The sequence below is a fragment of the Schistosoma haematobium genome, chromosome 1 (genome assembly GCF_000699445.3).
Source record: "Schistosoma haematobium chromosome 1, whole genome shotgun sequence".
Classification (NCBI taxonomy): Eukaryota; Metazoa; Platyhelminthes; class Trematoda; order Strigeidida; family Schistosomatidae; genus Schistosoma; species Schistosoma haematobium.
Genome location: NC_067196.1, coordinates 83,293,886 through 83,307,989, shown reverse-complemented (window position 1 = coordinate 83,307,989; position 14,104 = coordinate 83,293,886). Strand labels below are relative to the sequence as shown.

At 37.3% G+C, this 14,104-nt stretch overlaps 1 protein-coding gene across 2 annotated transcripts in view; it reads right to left on the bottom strand.

Moving 5' to 3' along the window:
- MS3_00002293 (uncharacterized protein) overlaps window positions 1-14,104 on the bottom strand; it is a 40,188-nt gene that overhangs the window by 11,136 nt on the left and 14,948 nt on the right. The window lies entirely within an intron of this gene.

The following is a 14,104-nucleotide window of genomic DNA, read 5'->3' as shown; positions in this document are numbered from 1 at the left end:
GTAATATTAACTTGAATAATTCTATACGTTAAATGGAATTGTGAGAATAATGATCAGAATAAATATGGTTAATATGAAGTGATACAGATAATGATGTAATTTACAAATCAGATCAAATATTTTGTGGAAGGCTATATTGTATAAAACGTTAGGTGAAATTAGTAAGAATTAATAAAATGGGATAATTGCTAAGTAGATTAATCATGCATTCGGAGCTTAATAGTGATTTTAAACTAATAATAATAATAATATATTTGAATTAAAGACAACAATGTTTGACTAAGAAAAGTTTTAAGTACTCTAGTCAAATTTAAACAATTTCATTTTTGTTGTGCGATATTTAAGGAAAGCGTTTATTTGAATGAATGTGATTTTATCGCGAGCTAATAATATGTCTAAACAGAAAGAGCACAAATCTTCAATTCCTGAATACATCGAAATCTTGAACATCCAAACTCTAGTTTGCTTTAACATCTTACGTAGAATTACATGGACTAGACGAAGTCGAAGTTACCGAAAATTGAACTTATATGAGATAATTAATGTGATATTTGTGTTATTGTATTAGTGGAACTGAACTTTTCTATCAACCCAATTTTGTCAAAATTTGATAATTTTCAGTGATGCGAATCACAATCTGATGCTTATTCATTCACTACCTAGCCTGAATAACACGATGGTCCGTCTGAGATTAAACGATAAATAACCTTGACTAGCCACTTCTTTATTTATCAGTTCAACTGCTTTTGTGGAAAGTCAGACTGGCAGGTGTTCTAGGAATATGCATTGTCGTACTTGCGAGCACCTAGTGTAGTTAAACAAAGATATAGTCGAAATTGTTAACAACTCGATTTTAGTACATTTGGTATAAACAACCAACATAGAGCAATCATTTACAACAATATATCGCGCTAACACCAATCTGCCCAATCCATCAGACGGCTGAAGCAATAACTACTCGGATCAAAAAGCCAGAGCCTTATGTCCAGAAGTATACTTTAACCAGCTTCTGACCTAATTAGTTAGTTATCATTTTGGTGATACGGCGACATAATTCGATTAATATTAATGCAATCTCTCTGTTTGTATTCTCGTAGTCACACACACTATTGTTGTCATAACTATTGTTATCATTATCACTATAACACCTAAAAACTCTGAGCAGTCTATTCAGTACCACTGCTATTTACTAATTCGTAGGTAACAAAACGGATCAGAAGTCGGATAAAATGTGGCTTCTAGTTTTTGCATCACTGATCAGATAAAATGTAAATATTTAGGAATAGCAGCTCAGTTGAGACAAGGAAACTTTCCACGAAACACGTCCCAAAACTGATTATTGTAATACAGACTACTGAATTTGAAGCAGTTAGTCGATTTGATAAATTTCGATAGTGTAATAAGACGAAGATTAGCAGAACTATGTGATATATTAGCGCAATACACTTCGAACAATCTGATCACACATATACTTGTTAAGAACACCTATATATAAAAATAAAAGGTCAACTAAATTAGAAATGGGGGGGGGATAAGAGGAGATAAGGATAATAAAGAAAATAATGTGGAAATTTGAAACCTCATCACCCTGGATAATATGCAAATATTACCAGACTACTGAATATTATTAAGTAGTATACGGTCAGATGTAGTGGGTGTAAAAATAAATAAACATTGATAATTCACTACATACAGATAAGCCATTAAGACTATGGTGATTGACCCTTATTTAGGTGTTAACGTCAGACATAGAAATAACTATTATTCAGAATAAAATTAATAACTTTGACTGAACTAATTAGTGACATTAAAAGTTCACTTATTTGACGATTTAATTATTTAGTAAAATCTACAATTTGTCGACTAATGATAAGTCATAAGATTTATAATTCTTTGACACTATAAACTATCTAAAGTTCAAGAATGAAGAATACTAACATCTGATTTGAGGCACTCGTGGTTTTTCTCATCATGGTGTACGTAACCGTTTAAGTAAACTTATATCTGATTACCCTGATATATATAGACTAAGTGTCGATATGCCTTCATCCTGAAAGAGTTTATAATCATATGAACTCTGAATATTCATTTCAACCTCAACAAACAAAACTACCGAGTTAGTATTAGAAATGAAAAAATCCTTGGGTTTGTTTTGTGAACCAATACTGAGAAAGGTATTCAGTGAAGTCTGTAACAAGTTTTAACATACATAGAAGAGACATATTGATGACACTTTTATCATTTACAATGAAGCTTTTGACTCTCACAATTTGCTTATTATCCAAAAAAAGAAGCGAATCAAGTGGTGTTAATGTGAGATGTGGCAATTAGAACTGACAATAATTTGTGAAGGTCATACCTACATAAATAACAGATATTTAAACTAAGAAAGATTAGTTCAACGAAGAGTTCCAATTTCGGCGGATTCATTTTCAAAGCTGAAAAGAGAACACTTCGCTGAACCATTCTTTCTTATTTCATGTCTTAATGGATATATTCCGTTTACTTAAAGATATTTAGATGTCAAATAAGATATTGTCATCACAATCTTCAGTATCATTCATATAAACAACTTATTTGTCAAGTATCAGTGTTCATTTGAAAAATCAAGAACCAAATATCAATAAAACTTGTGACAAAATGGCTATATCGAGGGAATTCACATAGAATGAACATAAAGACCGATCAAACTCAGTCCTAATTATCAAAAACAGTGACATACAAACCCATGCAATTAACTAAATGATAATTATGTTCACAAAGTTCGAAACTTGTGATATGATGTCGAAGAATTAAGTCAAACAATTAATAAGTGAGTGAGTGACTAATTCCCTGTAACCACCTATGACAATTTATCATGTTTACTTTGTATTAATATTTTGCACATAAGCATATCATTTTATAACTTAAGTAAAACCCATTCCTCTGACTTGTGATATTTTGTTGAAATCACCACCATTCGAAACCCGGAGGCTGAGGAGTCCCGTACTAGAACAAAACGGCCGTTTAGTACTTCTAGGCACTTAATGGTGGTCTGACTTAGATCGGTTCCTGATTTCAATGAAATTCAACCGTCTTCAAGACCCCATAATATGTCATTTTCTTTATCGTAAATCCTTTGAGAGCTTAGGTCAATCATTCGGTCCTATGAACAGTTGTCGCTGGATACCATCAATCGATCAGCGTTCTTTACATATGTTTTACCAATCGAAAATTCGCTCATGGCACACTTATTTCGTCAAAAAATGGAAAATAACATACAATGATTCACTACTTTGATACACATTTTTTTAACCCGTTTAAAAGTACATACAACTTAAGGTAGTGCAAAAATATACATTTTAAACAACCAATATGAATAAAAATAACAAAAATGATACAAACTTACATAATTAAACTATACACGAATGTAAATACAATCAAATCAAATAATCGTGTTTCAGTCTGGTATGCGATATGAAAGTGAAAATCATTTTATGTTCATTCAGATCGCATCTGGTATATCTTAGCGTGATCATTGAGTTTGTATATTAGGATGATCAAAGCGAGCCATATTGGCTTGAGCATTAATTTCCTTTAGGTCCTACCGTACCAGATAGGTTGGTTGTAAAGTAGTAATACTTTATACACATATTCTATTTCCACAATCAACCCTCATCTTCTGTCCTCAAATTCCTCCACAAATTCTACCAATGGTGACAATTTAAGTTTATGAATTACTATCCTAGTTTCAACTCCGCCTGTAGCTCTTCTCGAGTTACTGCCGATCTCAAGCCCGGGGAAAGGAGGAGGGTTGGGCATGGGGTTAGCGACCCCATCCCGTAGAAAACTAACTCGCTAAGAAAAACGCTTACCAGAAAAAATAATTCAAACCATTTTAACTCTGACCTGGGAGTTAGGTCTTCATTTAGAAGAATTATGATGCTTCATGGTGAAAGCCGAGTTCCTTCGAGAGCCACTAGGCCGATTCCCCTTCTAACAACCAGAGCAAAAAATTTTATAGGTACATGGAACGTCCGAACAATGTGGGAGACCGGGAAGACCAGTCAAATAGCAACGGAAATGAGGAGATACAACTTGGCAGTACTGGGAATCAGCGAAACCCATCGGAACAAAGCTGGACAACAAAGGCTAAATACGGGAGAGATGCTACTATACTCCGGTCACGAAGAGGAAATTGCTCCACACACTCAGGGAGTCGCTCTAATGCTGTCCAAAGTAGCACGAAATGCACTTGTAGGATGGGAATCTCACGGATCCAGAATCATCAAAGCATCATTCAAAACAAAGAAGGAGGGGATCACAATGAATATTATCCAATGTTATGCACCCACAAATGATAGCACCGACGACATTAAAGATCGATTCTACGAGCGGCTGCAGTCAATCATAGAGAAGTGCCCAAGAAACGACCTCACCATTCTTACAGGAGATCTAAATGCCCAAGTCGGAATAGACAACACCGGATATGAAGATATCATGGGACGACATGGACTGGGAGAGAGAAACGAAAATGGAGAAAGATTTGCAAATCTGTGTGCATTCAACAAATTGGTCATAGGAGGCACAATATTTCCACACAAACGTATACACAAATCTACATGGGTCTCACCAGACCACACTACAGAGAACCAGATAGATCATATTTGCATCAACAAAAAATTCCGAAGGACAATGGAAGATGTGAGAAACAGGAGAGGTGCTGACGTAGCTTCAGATCACCACCTAGTTGTAGCCAATTTAAAACTGAAGCTAAAAAAGAACTGAACAACTGGACAAACAGCACTACAAAGGTTCAATACAGCCTTCCTTCGAGATACTGACAGACTCAATGAATTCAAGATAGCTCTCAACAACAGGTTCCAAGCCTTACAAGATCTACTGAAGGAAGAAGAAACTACTATGGAGGACAACTGGAAAGGTATCAAAGAAGCATTAACTTCAACGTGTCAAGAGGTTCTGGGCCTAAAGAAACACCACCATAAGGAGTGGATCTCTATAGAAACACTGGACAAGATCAAAGAAAGGAAGAACAAGAAGACAGCAATTAACAACAGCCGAACACGAGCAGAGAAAGTCCAAGCACAAGCTGAATACACAGAAGCAAACAAGCAAGTGGAGAGGAGCATTAGAACCGACAGGAAGAAATACGTGGAAGAACTAGCAACGATGGCGGAAAAAGCTGCTAGAGAAGGAAATATGAAACAGCTTCACGATACAACGAAGAAACTATCAGGGAAATACAGTAAACCAGAGAGACCGGTCAAAGACAAAGAAGGGAAGCCAATCACTGAAATTCAACAATAGCGGAACAGATGGGTAGAATACTTCGAGGAACTCCTGAATAGGCCGGCTACAATGAATCCAGTGGACATCGAAGCAGCACACACAGATCTTCTTATAGATGTCAACCCACCAACGACGGAAGAAATCAGAATGGCCATCAGACAAATCAAGAACGGGAAAACAGCAGGACCCGACAACATATCAGCAGAAGCACTGAAATCAGACGTCGAAGTAACCACAAGCATGCTTTACCTTCTATTCAAAAAGATTTGGGAGGAGGAACAAGTGCCGATGGACTGGAAAGGACACCTCGTCAAGATTCCAAAGAAAGGAGATCTGAGCAAATGTGAAAACTACAGAGGCATTACACTGCTGTCAATACCATGGGAGGTCTTCAACAGAGTGTTGCTGAACCGGATGAAAGATGCAGTAGACGCCCAACTTTGAGATCAACAAGCTGGATTCCGTAAGCATCGATCGTGCACAGACCAAATTGCGACACTACGGATCATCGTCGAACAATCAGTTGAGTGGAACTCGTCACTATACATCAACTTCATTGATTACGAAAAGTTATTTGACAGTGTAGATAGGAGGACATTATGGAAACTTCTTCGACACTACGGAGTTCCTGAGAAGATTGTCAATATTATCCGGAACTCATACGACGGACTACAGTGCAAAGTAGTGCATGGAGGACAGCTGACAGATGCATTCTAAGTAGGGACCGGAGTCAGACAAGGCTGTCTACTCTCTCCATTCCTCTTTCTTCTGGTGGTCGACTGGATTATGAAGACCTCGACATCTGAGGGAAAACACGGCATACAATGGACAGCTCAGAACCAATTAGACGATTTGGACTTCGCAGATGACCTAGCCCTCCTATCGCATACACACGAACAAATGCAGATGAAGACAACCAGTGTAGCAGCAGTCTCTGCATCAGTCGGCCTCAGCATACACAAGGGGAAAACCAAGGTCCTCAAATTCAAAGCGGAGAACAGCAATCCAATCACTCTTGATGGCGAAACTCTGGAAGATGTAGAATCCTTTACATACCTGGGAAGCATCATCGATGAACAAGGTGGTTCAGATATAGACGTTAAGGCGAGGATCGGCAAAGCAAGGGTCGCATTCCTACAATTGAAGGACACATGGAACTCAAAACAACTTTCAACCAATATCAAAGTCAAAATCTTCAATACGAACGTCAAGGCAGTTCTACTGTATGGAGCTGAAACTTGGAGAACTACAACAACCACCATCAAGAATGTACAAGTATTTATAAATAGCTGTCTTCGCAAGATACTCAACATCCATTGGCCGGATACCATCAGCAACAGCCTACTGTGGGAGAGAACAAATCAGCTTCCAGCTGAAGAGGAAATTAGGAAAATACGATGGAAATGGATAGGATACACATTACTATGCAAATCGTCAAACTGCATCACGAGACAAGCACCAACTTGGAATACTGGAGGGAAGCGGAAAAGAGGGAGGCCAAAGAACACATTACGTCGGATAATAGAAGCAGATATGAAAAGGATGAATAACAACTGGAAGGAGCTGGAAAGGATTGCCCAGGACAGGGTTGGATGGATAATGCTGGTGAGCGGTCTATGCTCCTTCACGAGGAGTAACAGGCGTAAGTAAGTATCCTAGTTCCACTGAAACCGTGCTTGCAAGTACACTTTTGAGCTTTCAAGTTCGGAACCATACATTAAGTCGGTCAAAAGGCGCCATTAACTAAAACCCTAGAATTCATTGATATTGATGTATGCTGTATCTTAGAAACATACATACAAGTTCCATTCACTCGATCTTACCCAGTAACCAGAACAGGAGAGATTTATTAAAGAGGAAGAATATATTTGTAAAATCTCAGCGAAAGAATTTGAAGTAAATCCAATGTTTTGCCCGGCAATCTGGTCCAAGCTTTTTCAAGGAAATATAATCGCACATCAAAATTATTTAGGAGAGTTTTTTGTTTCGTGTATGTCGACGCTACAGTAACTTCTCATGATTTTGTCAGTGTAGACAGAGGACTAAGTTTGAAAGCGGAACAGACACTTTTTGGTTGGATTCCCGCTGACAGTTGTTTATGTGCTGACGTCTAGTTGGTATTATGAGAACTCAGAAAGATACTGACACAAGGTATTGTCTTTCCGTCGTTTCTGCGTATGTCCCCACTGACAACAACTCAGGTGGAGTAAAAGATGTTTTACATGAATTTTTTCTGACCTCCCCCAGCAAGCCAAGCACTCAGACTTAGGAATCGTAGCTCAGAGAACAAAGACAGACGGCAACTCAGACGTAAGTTGACAAAAGGTTTGCTGAATTATTATGAGCAGTGATGGGTTTTGTATTTCGCTGTGAACGAGAGGCATCTTCTATGAAAATGGAAGACATATAGGTTGCAAAGCATTTCTAGAGTATTGTAGGACGACCGAGTGAGTAGTTCTGTGGTAATGCAAAGAACGCCAAGCAAATATAGTAAACTTGTTGGTGGGGTTGTGAATCACAATAAACTGATATAGATGGAGCATGTATTGAGTTTAATTGATTACCATCCACCTTGACATAAAGTGGTGGCTTGAGTTAGAATAGGTTGGAATAAACCCGAGAGTAATCGAACCAAGAGTTGACAACAGTTCAAATTAGTGATCGCTGAGCTGAAGAATGTTAGTTGATGCAGACAACCTGATCAAGGTCGCCATGATATTCCCAATCATTGATTTGAGATGTTGGTTAACATGTCTCGGAATCGTTTGCGTTTGCTCTTTAACTTGAACTATATATATATTACAGTGTCTTCGTAGAATATGAAAACTATACATTAAGTACTTCATTTGCACATCTCTCATCAGTTGTTCTTTACATCCTTCATGATTCCCCCATTTCTCGATACATTTGTTTCTATTTCCGTTTTATTCAATTCGATTTCCTCAACCTTTTGCGTGTGTAATCAGCAGTTACTGACGGGCAGGGAAGTCCATGCAACAAATCACAAGAGTGAAACCGTGAAGGTTGTATGTCTTTTTGGTGTCCACTACCACTAGCCTTGCACAAGTTGATGTTGACCGAGCGGTGTGCATCTGCCAGGCGGTTACGGAGACTACGTATGTACGGTATATGTTCTTGGGCTTCGCAGGGCAACAAAGGCGTTTGTATCTCAACCGCTAGGCATATTTCGTACCCGAACAGTAAAATGGCGGGTGAGAATCCTGTGAACCCATGAGCCGATGTACGATAAACTAAAAGGCATTAGAGTAGTACATTATCCCACAAATCAGGCGACGATCTGTTGGATGGCTTCAATAGTTCTGTTTGTTCTTTTAACAAGGCCGTTACCCTCTGAGTGATACTCAGTAGTGTGTGTTTTCTTGATTCCTAATAGCCGGTATATTTGAGCGATGAGGTGGCTTTCAAAGGCTAGACCTTGATCGGAGTAAAGTGAGAATGAGGCACCGTAACGGGAAAACCAATGATCGATGAAAGCTCGAAAGACCGTGAAGGAGTCTTATTGAGGGATGGATATTGCTTCACACTATTTAGTAAAATGACCCACCATAACTAATATGTAGCGACTTCCTTCTTTCGTCGTTGTCAGTGGCCCAATGATATCAACGCCCACTCACTGGTGTGGTCCTGTTGGCCTCATCGAAATTAACGGTGCATGGGGTGTCTGTTGAGGCGATTTTATACAGCAATACGTGTTACAATTCTTGCAAAATTCCTTTATATCTTCATGTATGAATGGCCACCAAAACCACTGGCGGACTGTGTATTAAATCCTTCGTTCCCTTGAGTGAACGAGTAAGCGATGCACCTGTTCCACAATACTCTGAACCTTTACCGCGGAACTATTACCAGGGGTTGTCTCAACTCAGTAATTAGGAATAACGTGTTACTACATAACTTCTGGTTGCTCCATTTACTGCAAATACAACGAGTTGTTATGGATTGATCTTTTAGCTCCCTCATGGATGGCTTATTATTTACTTGTAGCTGTCTTTGGTAAATAAGCTGCAGGTCCTGATTTGCTGCTTGCAGAGAAGGCTGATCGATCTCCAGGGCTGTACTAAGAATAACATTAATGTTATCTGGGGGGCTTAGGCGTGCGGGACAGAGCATCCGCTTTTTTATGTCGGCTTCTCGGTCGATACTCGCATGTGAAATCGGACTCTTGTAACCGTTCTTGCCAGTCCTTCTGGTTTGCGGAAAGAACGAAGCCACTGGAGTGTACAGTGAGCCGTGCGTACACGAAAGGGTGGACTCAATAGATAATGAAGCAAGGTTTGTAAGAGTTTTACTAACGCTAACATCTTTCGACGTGTTGTGGAATATCTCGTTTCGCTACTGTCCAGTCGTCGACTAGCGTACGCGACGAGTCTCTGCTGTTCAACTCGAGCTACCTGTGATAGAACATCCGTATAAAGTATTAATTCACTCCCATCTGCTGAAGTGTCCGGGAAGGCTAATATGGGTAGGGAGGTTAGCCTTGCATTTAAAGCATCGAACGCCTTCTGACACTCAGTGGATCTCCGGAAACCGGACGACAACAGTACAATACTCTACACTCACAAGGGACTATATGCCCCTTCGGCAGCCACCTCACAGGGTACCGGTACACTACCGACCGCAACTGGATGAGGTGATAAAGGATATATTAGACCAAAAGATTGTAGTTCCCTCATCATCCCCCTGGGCATCACCTATTGTTTTAGTGAAAAAGAAAGACTCCCCTCTACGACTGTACGTAGATTACCGACGTCTTAACGCCATAACTAAACGTGATTCTTTTCCACTTCCGCCGATAGACGCTACATTAGACGCCATGAAAGGCGGTTGTTGGTTTTCGACTTTGGACTTAGCATTTGCGTATTGGCAAGTGGAAGTTCAACCTCAAGATAGAAGGAAAACCGCATTCATAGTACCAAATGGCCTATATGAATTTCCAGCCATCTTTCAAAGACTTATACAAACAGTCTTACAAGATATAATACCCTACAAATGTTTGATATATCTTGATGACATTATTCTGTATGGCAGCACACCAGAACAACACAATGTTAACTTGAAAGCGGTTCTTCAGCGCCTTAGACAATACAACTCAAAAGTGAAACCGTCCAAATGCCGACTGCTGCAAAAAGAAGTAATCTTCTCGGGACACCGTATCACCGCAGATGGGGTAGGCACAGACAGAGAAAAGGCATACGACGTTCGTAGTTTCCTGAGGTTCGTTTATTATTACAGACGCTTTGTTTGTGATTTTGCATCACTGGCGGTTTATGCTCTGTTAGAAGTAACAGGCGCAAGTAAGTAACATTTTGCTGTCAGGTATTCTACTTCTGAATGATGTTACATACTACTTATGTCGACAGACATAAGTAGCATACACCACATTATGTGGATACAATAAGTATTATATAGCTCCTTAAATGGAATTAAGTAGAGCACAATTTAAACTTGTAACTACATAATTGAAAATTTAATATTATAATCACCATTAAGTGACATGCTTCTCATTAAATCACACATTATGACAAGAATTCTAATAAATAATCGTCATTGTTTTTAGATATATTGTTAGAAATAAGCGAATAACTGGAAAATGTGAGATTTTGAAAGCTATTTATCAAAAAAGTAGTGAATCTGCCTTCAGTGTGTATGTATTAAGCGACTGATTTATAGTATTTTTTATCTTAACTGTAAACATTTATTTAAATCATTCACAGTTCGTAAATTATGGTTGGATATCTATATAACTGTTACTCAGTAGCATCATACTACAAATGATCTAGTTTTGCACAAACTGAAATTTCTGATGTGATATAATTAGGTTGGTTTTTAACTCTAAACAATATAAGAAAATAGGGGTGACCTTTTGGTTTTCTTACAGAGATTTTGGAACAGAAAGAATTTGGGTGAGGAAATTTAGGTCAGGTTATTATTTTAGTTGTGTTATGAGAATGTTATAAGGTTAAGCATCTAGCAGTCGTCAGGAATCTACTCTAAATTCAAGGTTTCCTGAAGACTACCTCTAGCTACGTGATATCTTAATGGAGTAAATGCGATGCGAAACCACGTGAACTAGTGTAATCAAATTGCAATTCGATCGGTCGTAATCAATCAGCATTGAGATTAGACAAACGTGAAACTAGTCAGTATTCAATGATAAATCAACACAAGTAACTACATTACAACTAAAACATTTGGATAATAGTGTGAACATACAAATTATACGTTCATGAACTTCATTCTCAATCACTATCTCTCTCTATATATATAAATGAATACATTATTTGACTTGAAAAATGTACCATAAGTACATTTGAATGAAGTTACTTAGCCCGTTTTGTTTATACCAAATAAAGTTGTTAATTAATGTCATTTAAAGTGCAATTAAATACTTTTTCCAGAAAGGTTATACTTATAACATCTAGATGATTTTCGGAAAAACAATTTTTTTTAAAATCTATGACCTCATTCAACTAGTTAGATCAATTGATTAAGCTTTCCAGAGAGAAAAATACTTCGGGTTACACATAATATTCGGAAATACTACTATTAATACTACTGATAGATTTATTTTATATATTTTTCGAACAAAAATACAAAAAACATCTGTAATGATTATGTTCATATAGAATTTTATACTTGCTCATTATTTGAAACGGTAAAACTGAAGTAATTATTATTAATCTATGAAATAAGAATAAACAGTAATGATAAATGCAACTATTGGATTGCTTAATGTTAACATTACACCATTGAACTCTTCCATTAAATAGGTAAACCTTTAGTGGATTAAATATATCTGAGACAATAAACTGAGTAGTTGGAATATCATAAATAAATAAGACATATTACGATTAACAATTTCTACTGTAGTGGGGTTAGTGGAAATTGTAGTGTTTTAATTAATTTGTATCATTTTACCTAAACCACCACTGAAAAATTGGGAGAACTGGACTGCCTACTCGTCCTAGACTGGGAAGCCTATACAGTACGCATCCGGGAGCTGAACTCAGGGCCTCTGGTTTCGTGCGCGAACACTTAACTTGTAGACCACAGAGTTGACATCAGACAATGTCAATATCCAGCTTCAAACAATTTACAATTTACAACCGCTACCCATTGCTTGTGGTGGATAACGGTCTCATATCCAGCATGGTTAGATTTCACTGGTCATCACTTTTTATTAGACCTTCATGAGTTGCTTCTTGAAGCTAGTTAGTAGTGAGACAGTTGCCTACTGCAAATGATGAATGATAATTGCGCAATATCGTGAATCGTTAACATTGTTGGGTACCGACTAAGTGGTCTAGAAGTTTAGCGTTCGCGCACGAAGACTGCATCCGACTACCGGGTGCGGATCATTGATCTACAATGCTGAGGAGTTTCACACTAGAACGAAACAGTCACTCAGTGTTTCTAGGTTTTCAATGGTGATTTAGATAAGATCGGTTCATGGTTTAAGCTGCGAAAATTAATCACCTAATCAATGAATAAATATAAAAACTTAATATCAACTTTTCATATTTTTTTCTAAGATATATTATTGTTGGGTTTGGTTTCAATGCTCTGACCATCAGTAATCACCAGTAACCACCAATAGGAACAAAGCGGAAAAGGGAGAATCAGAAGAAGAAAACAGAAACAGTCTAATACCTACATTATAAAAGTTCAGTGTTAATAGATTATATTGGTGTGTCAAAATCAAAATAAGATATTGGTTTGACAATAATGATAAATTTTAACGTGTGGCCTAAAACGGAAAGTATCAAAAAGCTATCGTTTGTTACAAAATATAATTGGCATGTGAGATATAATTTATGGAAATTAATACGAGTAGCTGATGAAAATCAAATAACTTATTGTGACCAGTTTTATTATCAATTGATTAATCAGTAGGTGAAAATCATTTATCAAATTGTTAAGAACCTAAAAAAAACTCTCCAGATGCCAAAAAATTACACCGACTAATCAGTGTGTTTTAATATAATGGAAATTTTCCAGCGATTACAATCAGTGTCTGTTAGAAAACAACGGATTATACTTTTACTACTTTGACTAGACGATAATCGGATTTGTCACTAATTTTAGCATATTTTCTAAAAGCTCATAAAATCTCAAAGTTACGTTTAATGGTCAATAAATACATTTGTTTTCTGTATATAAACTATGTATGAGTAAAGCTTTTCGTATACGTACCATTTTCTGTTCCGAGATAAAGAATGGGGCAATCCTGGAGACTAAGAAGTGGTTTGAAAGTCAGTGTTTGAGCGTTTACTTAAGATATGTATCGCGGTAAAGATTCAAGTACTCGGTTATGATCAACACTTTGTATAGCAGCTTGTATTAAAACTTGACTATATAGACCGAATCACATGCTTTAGAGTTTGAACTTACAACCTAATAGACGGAAATCAGTTGCTTTAACTACAAACCCATTGCTCAACTGGCATATATATATATATCTTTTAAGAGAGAAATTTATTATTATACTGGTTTTCAGGAAAATGAGACGCCATCCAGGCTCTTTACAATCTAAGTAGTACATCTTCGTCTCGGAGGTAGGCATCGAGAATCCTAGTACATCATTAATAAATTGTTATTTGACAAGTTATTTGGCTAAGTTGGAAATATATATAGCACTTTGAATTTTCCTATAATACACATTCAATTAATAAGTGGTTGTTTTATAATACTAGGAACTTAAAAACCAATTAGGCAGTTTATGTGTTGAGCCACCTCATTCATCTCGGCATTTTACCAAGTCCAATGTGTCTTCATAAAGAAAGTTAAATATACA